Here is a 12,575-nt window from a genome sequence, read left to right as displayed (position 1 = left end):
CCCGCTGCCCGCACCATTCCTGCTGCTGCAGTGCTGCCAGTGCCAGCAGGCAGGCTCAAAAGGCAGAGCAGCAGTCAGACTCAGTCAGAGCCGCTCAGCCGATGCCAGCCTCACGCCGGGTCCGCACCACTGATTCAACTGCTGCCAGCCTCACGGCCCTGGGCCCCGGCCGGGGCCCCGCACCATTCCTGAGGCCAGCCTCACGGGGCCCCGTCCGGGGCGGGACCTTCCATAATTTTTAAATCATGAATGATTCAAGATACATCAATGTATTAGTGAGGGGCCCCGGCGGGGCCCCCTGGAGCGTGGGGCCCCCCCGCAACGCGTGGGCTGCGGGGGCTTGTGTTACGCCCCTGCTCAGTCCATGCATCACTACCCCTTGGCAAAAGGCCACACCAGCAGCCCCAAAAAACCGACAAAAACACAGAAAACAGCACAATCCCAGCCCATCCATGGCCTCAATGGTGTTTAACTTCAAGAGGACACCCCACAGAAAGACTAGGCCCATGCAACACTCACCACCCCTGGTCAAAGGGCCCCACCAGCAGCCCCAAAAAACGACAAAAACTACAAAATTCAGCACAATCCCAGCCCATCCATGGCCTCAATGGTGTTTAAATTCAAGAAGACACCCCACAGAAAGACGAGGCCCATGCAACACTCACTACCCCTGGGCATAATGGATGAAAAGTAGGCAAAATAAGTGCAGGCCTCAGACACTGCCTCTCTTCAAAATGGCCCCTTACACCCCAAGCCAGTCCACATCAACAGTACACCCCAAAGAAACAGAAAAACAGCCATAAAACACCACAATCCAATGCCATCCAGGATGTTTACATTAAAGAGAGTGAGACCACACTACAGGCACACTCAGTCCATGCACCACTACCCCTAGGCAAAAGGCCACACCAGCAGCCCCCAAAAAAAGACCAAAACAACAAAAAACAGCACAATCCCAGCCCATCCATGGCCTCAATGGTGTTTAAATTCAAGAGGACACCCCACAGAAAGACTAGGCCCATGCAACACTCACCACCCCTGGGCAAAGGGCCCCACCAGCAGCCCCAAAAAAACGACAAAAAACAATAAAATCAGCACAATCCCCGCCCATCCATGGCCTCAATGGTGTTTAAATTCAAGAAGACACCCCTCAGAAACACTAGGCCCATGCAACACTCACTACCCCTGGGCATAATGGATGAAAAGTAGGCAAAGTAAGTGCAGGCCTCAGACACTGCCTCTCTTCAAAATGGCCCCTTGCACCCCAAGCACATGTTGCCTGTACCAGCCAGCACTCAAGATGGCCACCACCACCACCCACATGGTCAGTCCACATCAACAGTACACCCCCAAAAAACAGAAAAACAGCCAGAAATCACCACAATCCAATGCCATCCATGATGTTTACATTAAAGAGAGTGAGACCACACCACAGGCACACTCAGTCCATGCACCACCACCCCTGGGCAAAAGGCCACACCAGCAGCCCCAAAGAAACGACAAAAAACAATAAAATAAGCACAATCCCAGCCCATCCATGGCCTCAATGATATTTAAATTCAAGAAGACACCCCACAGAAAGACTAGGCCCATGCAACACTCACCACCCCTGGGCAAAGGGCCCCACCAGCAGCCCCAAAAAAACGACAAAAACAACACAAATCAGCACAATCCCAGCCCATCCATGGCCTCAATGGTGTTTAAATTAAACAAAACAGTTGTATCATGCACCCATAACCAACCCTGGTCCTACTGGATACTGTGGCTACCCACAATATAATTTATTTAATGTTCTGAAAAAGTTCCAAAATTGTAGTTGCAGCAACTGTAATGCCCCAAACAAACTTACTTGTGAAAGTTTATTTCTAATCCAAAAGTGATCCAAAGAAAGTCAAAAAGGCCTCAAATCCAAATATCCAGCAGCACCCACAAAAAGTAATCCTTCCAGCTCCAGATCCAAATGAAAGTGACCAGGAGATGGACAAAGCACTGGGAGGAGCCTGCTGGACAGGAACAGGAAGTTGGAGACTGTGGGGCACTTCCTTCCCTCCCCCCCCCAAAAATGGACTCCTTGCAAAAAAAAAGGCCATGCAAATGTCAACTTGAGGAGTGATTCTGATAAAAATCATCATTTTCTGAAGGTTTATCCTGTTTGCTGGTGGATTTCTTGTGCAGAATTGCAAAATCTCTATTTCGCGAGTGCGAGATTGTTCCTTTCCGCCGCAACTACGTGTTCGCAATTGCGAACTCTCGCGAGGTGTGCTGTGCAAGGTGGCAAGCCGCGATTACGTATTCGCGGGCGCCAAACTCCCGCGGGATCACGCAGCAAGATCCAAAATGGCGCGGCACTCGCAAAATATGATCGAGAAAAACAACTCGGCAAACGCTTAATGACGGAAAGTGAACGCCGTGCACCACGCCGCGCGCCGCAACCAAGCAAAAAATCCGCCGCGAGCTGATTCACGGATTTTCGACAAATTCGCGAGAGTTCGCGGATTGCGAATTTGCCGAAAATCCGAAAAATACGCGAGCGGAGCGGATTTTACGCCCATGCTTACCGATGTCATCCAGGCCTTGCCTAGCTCTTATTCCATCACGAGGCTAGACCGGCCTTCAGGGAAGGGGGGTGGGATAGCCATTATCTACAAGGACGGCCTAACTTGCCGTCTGACTGGCAGCCCAGTCCCAGACTGTGAGAATACTGCCTTTTCTATCGAATTTTCCCCAGTCCTCACTTTCTCAGGCATCCTGATATACTGAGCCCCTGGTCCTTCAGGGGAATTCTGCAATGCATTACCAGATCTGGCTGCAAACCTGGCTAGTTCACTTGCCAATTTCACTTTACTGGGGAATTTTATCTCTATTTTGATGATCCTCTGCAGACTTCTGCTAACAAACTCACCAAGGATTTAGCAGCCTTTTTTCACTCAAAAAGTCAGTGAACCCACACACATAAAGGGTCACGTACTTGATCCTATTTTTTCGAATCGGGATGAGCTATCTGGAGTTAAACCCATCCCTGTTCCGTGGTCGGACGATTTTCTTAATCCCCTTATCTGGTCACCACCCCATCCGGCCCTTTGTAAATTCCCTACCTACTCGAAAAGTCGTCCATGGTTCAAAGTTTCAATCGAACAATGGACCTCAGTATTGGAAGAGACCAAACCTGGGCCATCCACAAATGTAGTAGCAGCTAACGATAATTTTAATCATTGGATCCAAAAATCCTTAGATGTTCTTGTCCCGGTAAAAAGCCGTAAAAATAAGAAGGGGGCCTCCCACAAACCCTGGTATTCTGTTACAAATCGGGTCCTGAAACAAAAGTGTAAAAAACTTGAGAGAGCTTGAAGAAGGAGCTTCTCTCCAGATAAGAAAGAATTATACAGAGAAAGTATTCACCAATAGAAAGCCAAAATTAAAACTGCTCAGGCAGACTATTTTGGAAATAAAATGTTGACAGCACCCAACTCCTCTCGTGAGATTTTTAGCATAGTCAAAACTCTCTCTGAAGTTCCTCCTCCTCCTGCAGCCCCTGATATTTCAGGAACTCAATGTAATAAGTTGGCAGAGTTTTTCTCGAACAAAATTGAAATAATCTATTCCTCCTTTCCCTCCGTTAAAAGGGATTTTCAAGCCCCTACCCCTCTTGGCAACCAGGACACCTTGGACAGAATCCTGGCAATGGAGACGCCTGTCTTAGAAAGCCTTTTATCTAAAGTGAAGAGTGACTCACCCAACGATCCTGCCTCTCTGGGGAAACTCAAATTGGTAGCCGGCGTTGTCGCCCCGGTGATTCTAGACCATCTCAACTCTTCACTCTCTTCAGGGGTAGTGCCCCCTTTGTGGAAGGAAGCCATGGTAAAGGCTCTGCTAAAACAATCTAGCCTTGACCCTTTAGACCTGGGAAATTATCGCCCTATTTCATTGCTCCCTGGAGTTAGTAAAATTAATGGAAAATATTTTAACTTAATATTATCATCGCACTATGGGACCCATAATCTTCTCTATCTGACTCAGACCGGTTTCCGCCTATTACAGGGAACGGAGACGGCCCTTCTCTCTGTGCTGGAAGAGTCAAGAAGGATAGTTGACGCTGGTGGCACTGCGGTGGTCCTCCTTTTGGACCTTAGCACGCCCTTTGATACCGTAAACCATCAGATTCTGATCCACAAGCTCAGTAAATCAGGTATCACTGGAATTGCCCTGGCTTGGCTAAAGTCTTTTCTGAACAAATAGATCCTTCCAAGTTTTTGACAAGGAAGTCACGTCCAAACGGATATCCCTCCGTTGTGGAGTGCCACAGGGATCTTCTTTAAGTCCCACTTTGTTTAATGTCTATACCCTCACTCTTGCGGAGGTAGTTTTACCCTTTGGAGTCCATATAGTCACCTATGCGGATGATACGCAACTGGTGGTTGGGCTCAATAAAGCGGAAAGCTCCCCTTCCTGCCTTCGTCTTTGCATGTAAGAAATTGCAAGATGGATGAGTGACTCCTTCCTAAAATTGAATGGGGGAAAGCGTGAAATCATGATTTTGGGTAACCACTCTCCCCATGATTTGACTGAAATCTGGCCTATGTCCATGGGTTCAGTCCCCGTCCCTAAAACTCAGCTACAGAGTCTGGGGCGTTTGGATGGACCATGAATTTACATTTAAATTTCAGTCCTGGAAGATATCCGCTTCTTGTTACTGGATCTTCAAAATGATCCGGAAAGTCCTTCCCCTTCTCCCTTTCCAGGCCAGAAAAATAATGGTCCAAGCGCTGGTGCTATCCAGACTGGATTATACCAATGTCCTTTATTTGGGCTCCCCTGCTGCTACTCTTTCCAAATTACAGACACTCAAAACCGGGCATCAAGACTTCTTTTGGGCATTCCCAACCATCACAAGCTAAACCTGCCCTTAAATCACGCCACTGGCTGCCAGTACAGGAGTAAGTTAAGTTCAAAGCCTTGTGTATCGCTCATATGCTTTTCCCCTTCCCTTCTGTTTCTCCCCCTTGCTTCCTGTCTTTACCCGTGTTTCTTGCTGTACCCATGACCTTCTGTTTCCCCCCTGCTTTCCTGTCTTTCCTGTGCTTCTGTCTCTACCTCTGCCACTCTGTTTTTCCCCGGCATTTGTATCTTTAAACGTGCTTCTCTTTCACCCGTGCACCTTTGTCTGTTCCCCACTTCCTATTCTATTTCTCTCCCTGCCTTTGTCTTTACCCGAGCACTGTCTCCACGCCTGCCCTTCTGTTGCCCCGACCTTCTACTGTTGTCATACCAGTCTATCCCTCCCTTGACCTCCTGTCCAGGGCATAAGTCCTAAACAAGCATTGGCATAGTCAATAGGTCTCGCTTTTGGGACCTTATACGTATTTAGTTATGCAACACAATATCCTTGTTGCAACAACATTAACTGTTACATGGCTAAACACTTATAATGTCCCAAAGGCGAGACCTATTGGCTATGCCAATGCTTGTTTCTTCCTGTGGACCAGCAGTAGGGCCAAGAGTTTGCACGGCTTAACCAATCTCTCCAGCATGCTAGTTACAGGACCATAAACCAGGTGACTACAGGTGTAAGTGGGAGGCCTGATAATAACTTCGAAAATGTGGGACCCATAACTATACACTATCCCAGGGATGCTGCAACACTCTCAAGCTAATACACACCCCCCGGTGCCCCAGTATAGCAACCAGAGCAGTTCATCCATGCACCTGAAGCAGGCATGTAGCACCTGCATAGGGATACGCTGTAGCACATTCAGGACTCAGGATAAAACAATCGTTTTACTGATTGCGATCCGCCACATGAGTGACAGTGGAAACGTCAGCCAAAGACATATACTGCATTTCACACTATTAAGCAGGGTTCCCACATTTGAATTGCATATTTCAGTTGCGTTAGAACTCAAGTATACCCCTAAATATTTTATAGGATTTGTTTGTAATGATATACCAATGAGAGACCCTTCCCCCAGCCCGGATGCCTGTATCAGAAAAACTATGCACTTATCTGCATTCAGCATAAACCAGGAATGTGTCCCTGCCTCTGTGATTGTGTCATGTACCACAGGCAATGAGCGTTTGGGGTCACCCAGGGTCAGCAGAATATCATTGGCCTAGATAATCTCCCGCGCTTTTCTCAACCATCACAACCTCCGTTTCATACCTAGAGCGTATCAGTCTTGTCAGGGGCTCAATGACCAGGGCAAAGATCAGCGGTGACAGGAGACACCCTTGTCTAGTCCCTCTCTCCACCAGCTAGCTGTCGGAAAGCTTACTGCTTACCTTACTGTCCCATGTAGAGTAACTGTACCCATTTTAAATAAGTGTCACCCAGGCTGCAGCGTCCCAGTGCATGATTTATGTATATCCAGTCGACGCTTATCTCCTCAGAATTTTAGACTTGCCGGTAAAGCAACACTACTGGCTTTACCCTTCTATCAGGCAATAACGATCTCGCTTCTCTAGGAAAGCACATACAGAGATTTTTTTCACCTCCTTAGAGACAGTCCCAGAGTTTTGCTTGAACGCGTATTGCAATATCATTTACACACATTCATACGGAAAACCCTATTCATATATACATGAACTCTGTGTTACCAGTAGGCAGCGCGTCCACTAACCCACCACAGAATTCCTCTATTGTTAGCAAAAGAGAGACGCCACTCCCTTTACCCTTCAATCAAGCTCGGGTTAAGACCTATTTCTCGCCCAGCAGTAAGTTTTAGTCGGAAAGCACGGAATGATCCCTATACTTGAAGGCTGAAATTTCATAGACTGTCCTCACTATACATTTATCCTTTCACACCTAAGGTCCCTAAACAGTGATATGCGCCGATACCGCCGCAGTATTTGGCAATACTTCTTTTTTGAAACAGACTAATTCACTTTGCGAGTACCTTGCCACACTTCCTCACCTGCAGACGGAGGCACTGGCTTCACCCTACTCTATGAAGCCTTTCCAGGACTACATGTAACGTAATACAAACTCAACAGATGTTAGTCATAATTCTGTACATCAAACTCTATATAGTACTTTACCATAACCCTAGCTAATTTCCTTAGCAACCATCCTCTGCTACCAAGTTTATAACTGCTACAGTGCGGCTCCAGAAATCATTTCTAATCAATACTCACCATTACCCTGAAACCTTAAAACACACAAATCATGCATCAGTGGGGCCCATAACACTTCGCATTTACCCTGTTCACTTACACTTGGCTTCAAGGCTTTGGTGAATCGCAATGGAGAAACGCTGTAACATTTGGTGGAGCATCTAAACCTATTTAACTAATTATTATTTACACCTGCAGATTATTTACACTTTACCATGGTTTTATTCAGACATTTAATTATTCAGACACACCACCATAGTGGCAATGGATCTACTAGAATGAAAATTAGGCGTAGGAAGAATCAAAGACCAGCTTTTACTTCTTCATTTATCTAATTTTTATTCAAGAGATTTTATGTAATTAATTTGCATAAAAGAAAATTAGCATGTATTCTATCATTGTTAATTCTCACTGAGCATTGCTATTTATTCAGGCAATAAATCAAGTAAAACTGTTTAATCATAAAGAGAAAATTCAAGTTCACATTAATTTCATTATTCTCTAAAATAAAACATCAAACCTTAGTCAATGCAACTAAAAGTGAAATTCTGCATGAAAAGATCAGAGAAACCATAGTTAAAACAGGAATTTCATTCTAAAGATTTTTACACTAAAACCCGCCTAACCAGCACTAAACCCCAAAGCTATACTCACTAACCCAAGTCTCCTCGGACGCAGTCTCTCACCCAGGCTCAGTATCCCGCAACGAAATCTCCAACCTACAGGGGTTATCAGCAAGCAGTCTGGCATAGTTTCAGGCTCCCAGCATCTCTGCAAACAGCTGCAGTGCAAAAAGCATCTCTCTCTGCATTCAGCTCCAATGACATTAAACCCCAATTTTGCTCTGATATTTATACTGAATTTACTGGCTCACTACTCTCAAATGTTTCAACACTTTCCGGTTTCCATTCTCTGATTGGTCATGACATTGCAATTATTAGCTTCCAGGATGTTCGTTAATCCACAATGTATTTGTTAATTTTCAGGATGTCCATGATTAACTTGCTGATTAAAAGCTGACAGATACGAATTCGACTGTTCGTGCATTTCTCAAACTTCCAGGATGTACGTGAATAACTTTGTTTGCAAACTGATAAATAAACGTTCAACAGTTCCTGTTCGATATTAGGCCTTTTTGTTTAAATGTTCATTTTCAGTGATTCAGCTGTTTCCATGTGGTCATTTTTGAAAGGCACTATGCTTTTGTCCTTGGCAGACATTCAACTGTTCTCGTGGTTATCACATTGGCCTGCAGCCACTTCACCAACGTTCATCTCAAGTGGCCTCGAATCATAGTCAACATGGCTTTTCACCCTTTAGTCTGTTGAGGCTTGAAGCTCAGGGAGTTACCATTTCAGCGCCAGGACACCGGTTGGTATCAGCGTGCTTTAGAAATGATATAAATAAAAAATATATAAATAAATAGTTAGCTGAAGCTTCAGAATGTTTTTCAGTGGAGACCCAGAATAAACGAGCTTTCTCTCAGCAAAATGATGTAAGCCTTTCTACTGCGCAGAACCGGGAAAAGCGAAGCCATTTTGCAATTGGCAACCCACCAAAACTACGATAAACAGAAAAAGAAAATGTGAATACATAAAATATATGTGTCCCCCCAACCACCAATATTTACCCTGAAAACTGTTACCTAGCAGAAAAGCATCACACTGCAAGCCATTAAAAATAAAGCAGAAAAGCAACATGCAAATACACAATGCACATTATGACACAGACATGCATTATTACACCACTTAAATGCACAAAATAGATTAAACATGCGTTTTACATCACCAATTAATATGTTATTCAAACCTGTTAGTGCAAAGCATTTCCCACATGTAATGTTTGTGTTTTGGTTAATACACAGCAATCAAAATTAATATATTACTTTATTATGGAGGTGATTGATCTGAATTAGGTACACACAAAATCTTCTGTATCTTGCTTCATCAATACCTTCCTTCCTCCTTCCTTCTCGAGATCTGCTCTATTATAATGAATGCCTTCCTTTTGCAAGTGGTGGTAGTGCAGCCCCCCCCACAAATCCCACCTGGTCTGGGTGCATTAGTTCCCTGCCAACTTAGCTAGATGATGTGCTAAGATGTTCCCTAAACTTTTCAAATCTACATTGTTCATAGATAATGAAGGATATGATTCACATTCGGATATGTCCCTTCCTGGTTCAGGCAGAACCACTATATACGCCTCCCTTAGTGCAGCTGGTAAAACCCCTAGTTCAAATGCCTCCCGATACATGGCCAGAAATGGCAAAGACAGTAAGTCTACATATTCCTTATCAAATTCAACTGTCAGGCCATCAGTCTCGGGTGTCTTCCCCGTATTCATTTATTTGATAGTCCACTTTATATCTGACTCGTCAGTTGGGGTGTTTAGTATCTCCCTCATTGTACCATCCTCCACCGGTAGCTGCGCTACATCTAGTATAGCGGTCATACCCACCTCATTGTGCCCACCCTGTTGCATGTAAAACTTTGCAAAACGGTGTAGAATATCCTCAAGTGTTATGAGTGTCACTGCTTGTGCATCTTTAAGTGTAACAACTGCTTTCCCCCCTCTCTCTGTTAACCAACCACATCAATATCCGGCCCGGCATATCTCCCTGTTCATATTGGATATACGTGTAGGTCTTGTATTCATGGTGACGCAGGGTTTCACGTGCCTCTTCTAGCTTTTTCTGTAATCTGTGTCAGTAGATCTATATCCCCTATTCAATGTTCCAAAGTTGTGATCGTGCATGTCAAAGACTGGGGCACCCCACAGGTGGTGGCCATGCACTTGTCCCTAATGTTCACTTTAAAGATCTCCCATAGGACCTCAGCTGAGGTGACCGAACCTGTATTAGTAGCAAAAAACTCTCTCACCGCTTCTTGGATTACCTCCATGTAAGCCAGGTCCTTCAGTGCATGCACCTGAAATCGCCACTGTGGCTGCTTGGCCACTTACGCACACCCTCTCATTGTAGCCACCAAAGGGACATTATCCGATAATGTGTTAAAATATCACACTGCCCCAAAGTCTGCAGCCTGCCTATGGGTGTGCCAACATGTAATCTATCCTGGAAAATGTGCCATGTAGTGACGAATAAAAAGATTAGCCCTGGTCTGGCCATTAATCGACCACCACAGGTCTATTAAAATTCTATTAAAATTCAGGTTGTCCATACTCTCTAACAGCACTTTAGAAGCCTGGACCACCGGTCGCACCACAGGTCCGGAGCTATTCAGTTCCCTGTCCAGTACACAATTACGGTCCCCCATCCAGTTGATGTCACAGTGTGCATAAGGCGTCAACAAGCGTGTTAGCCCCGCGAAAAATCTGGTGTATCTATATTGGGTGCATACGATGTGAGGATCACTATAGTGGTACCTCCAATCTCTCTTACAACTCCCATCGGTGTCCTTCAATTCTGTGTCTCCACAGAGTGGGACACTTTCATCCACCCACAACATCGCTCTACTGGCTGACGAGGTAACGTTCGCATACCATATTCTACCGCCCCATTTGGGTTGCATGTTCTCATGCTCCCGGGGGAGAAAATGGGTCTCCTGTAGCATAACTATTTTGTCTCGCTGCCTATGGACATAAGACCAAAACCTCTGATGCTTAATCCAGTTCTGGATCCTCTTAACATTCCATGATAAGATTGTCACCTCCATGTGTACGAGTAGAAAACTTATATCACTAGTTCTGCCAGTAGATTTTCCACTGATAGCAGACACACTTTCTCAGCAAGTGTGTAAAGAACATCATCCCCCAAATTCCTCCAACCTGACCTCCACAATCGACACAGTAGGCATTATTCTCCCCCTGCATCAACACAAACAAACTTCTCCATTACAGCACAGTGCTCCCCAGAGTTCCTGGTGTACGGTTCCCCAGGTACATCAATGCCATTGGTGGCACACATATTAAGAACAAAATATGTATCGCAATTATCTGTGCCCTGGCCAACTTACACACTATGACTATTCTCATTTGTCTGCAACGCCCCACCCTCAGTAAAATGAAAGAATGTTGGCGCACCCACCCGTCGTTAATCAGCAGCATGACATTTATTATAAACAACATTTGTCCCTTTCCTAGTAATAAATGACTCTCAATAAATTGCCTAGTTTCCTCAGCCTAGTTGAAAAAGTGCCTCCTCTCCTGCAGATACACCTTCAGTCGTCTTGTGGGTAACAGATCATAGTCCCACCCATGATTTCTGAGTTTTTGTTTAACTTTTACAAAAGATTTAGTTTTTTGGGTAGCTGTGCCATAATCTGGATAGAGGGATATTCTGTTGCCATTGTAAACCAGCTGCTGCCAATAAACCCCATTTATCTCTATATTGCAGCATACGCAATCAACATTCATGGGTTGGACCATGTTTGGGTCTACCACCAGGAGTTCTATGCACCCTGTCCACATGTAACCCTTCAACCACATTCAGTCCGAGTAGTACTGTAGGGAGACAGGTTTCCTGGAAAAACTCCACAGGAGCTGTTTCGGTGCTTTCTGGTAATCCAAGAATGCACACATTGTTGCACTAAGATCGGTCCTCTAAATAGGCTAGTTTGACTTCTTGTTTCAGTAGATGCCACTCCTGGTCCCCTAGCTGACTAGTATAGTCATCCAACAGTTCCTTTGCACCATCCACCCTAGTGCCCAAGTCTTTGACTCGATCCCTCATCCTATCCATGTCCTGGGGTAGCAGCTGTGGCTGCTTTATTGCGCTCCAGAATCAGATGTTTAATGTACAGAATAGATGGTGGAGCAGCCTCTCCTCCCTGTAGCCCCACTCTGTGACATTCTAGCAATATTGTCCTCGATAGTGTTGCAGGACTTCAACGCTGTTTCTGGGCCCCTCTAAGGTTTCAGTGGCATGTCATCTAGGCTAATCCTCCGCGTACCCGTTCTGGGCATGGACTGCTATTAAACCTGGCCCGCTGCTCAAAACACCGGTTATTTCTGCAGGAGCAGTAGTCCACCGAACCCGCCAAGCCCCGCTGTCTTAGCACTCACGTGTGGCCCTGCCAAACCCAGCCCTCAATGTTTCACTAATGAAGGCCTGCACTGCTGTGTCGAAAATCTACCAAAACCAGCACGTCAGCCGCTCCACTGTTGCTCCTAGGGGCCCGGCTGCACCACACCACCACAGGCGTGCAAGACGCGCCGAGGGCAAAGCTAACAGTACCAACTGCACACTTACTCCCCTCTAGGCCAGGCCCTGCTCAAGCAGCCCTGTGACTCCGACTGAGCCTATGGCCCGCTCACTACAATATCGGCAACAACTGGGGCTGCAAACCAGCTCCTTTCATCCCACGCACTGTGCCAGTCTACAACACAGTCTGGCTAGTCCTGCACACTTTGGTCGATGGGTATCGCGTCTTCCAGCCTTGGCTCAGCCCCTCTCGCAATGCTGGTCGGCTCCAGTAGGCCCCGCCAGGCCTCGCCACATGGTCACTTCT

The sequence above is a fragment of the Lissotriton helveticus genome, chromosome 4_2, assembly GCF_964261635.1.
Source record: "Lissotriton helveticus chromosome 4_2, aLisHel1.1, whole genome shotgun sequence".
Lineage (NCBI taxonomy): Eukaryota > Metazoa > Chordata > Amphibia > Caudata > Salamandridae > Lissotriton > Lissotriton helveticus.
The sequence above is the reverse complement of the archived record's forward strand: the minus strand, read 5'-3'. Positions refer to the sequence as shown.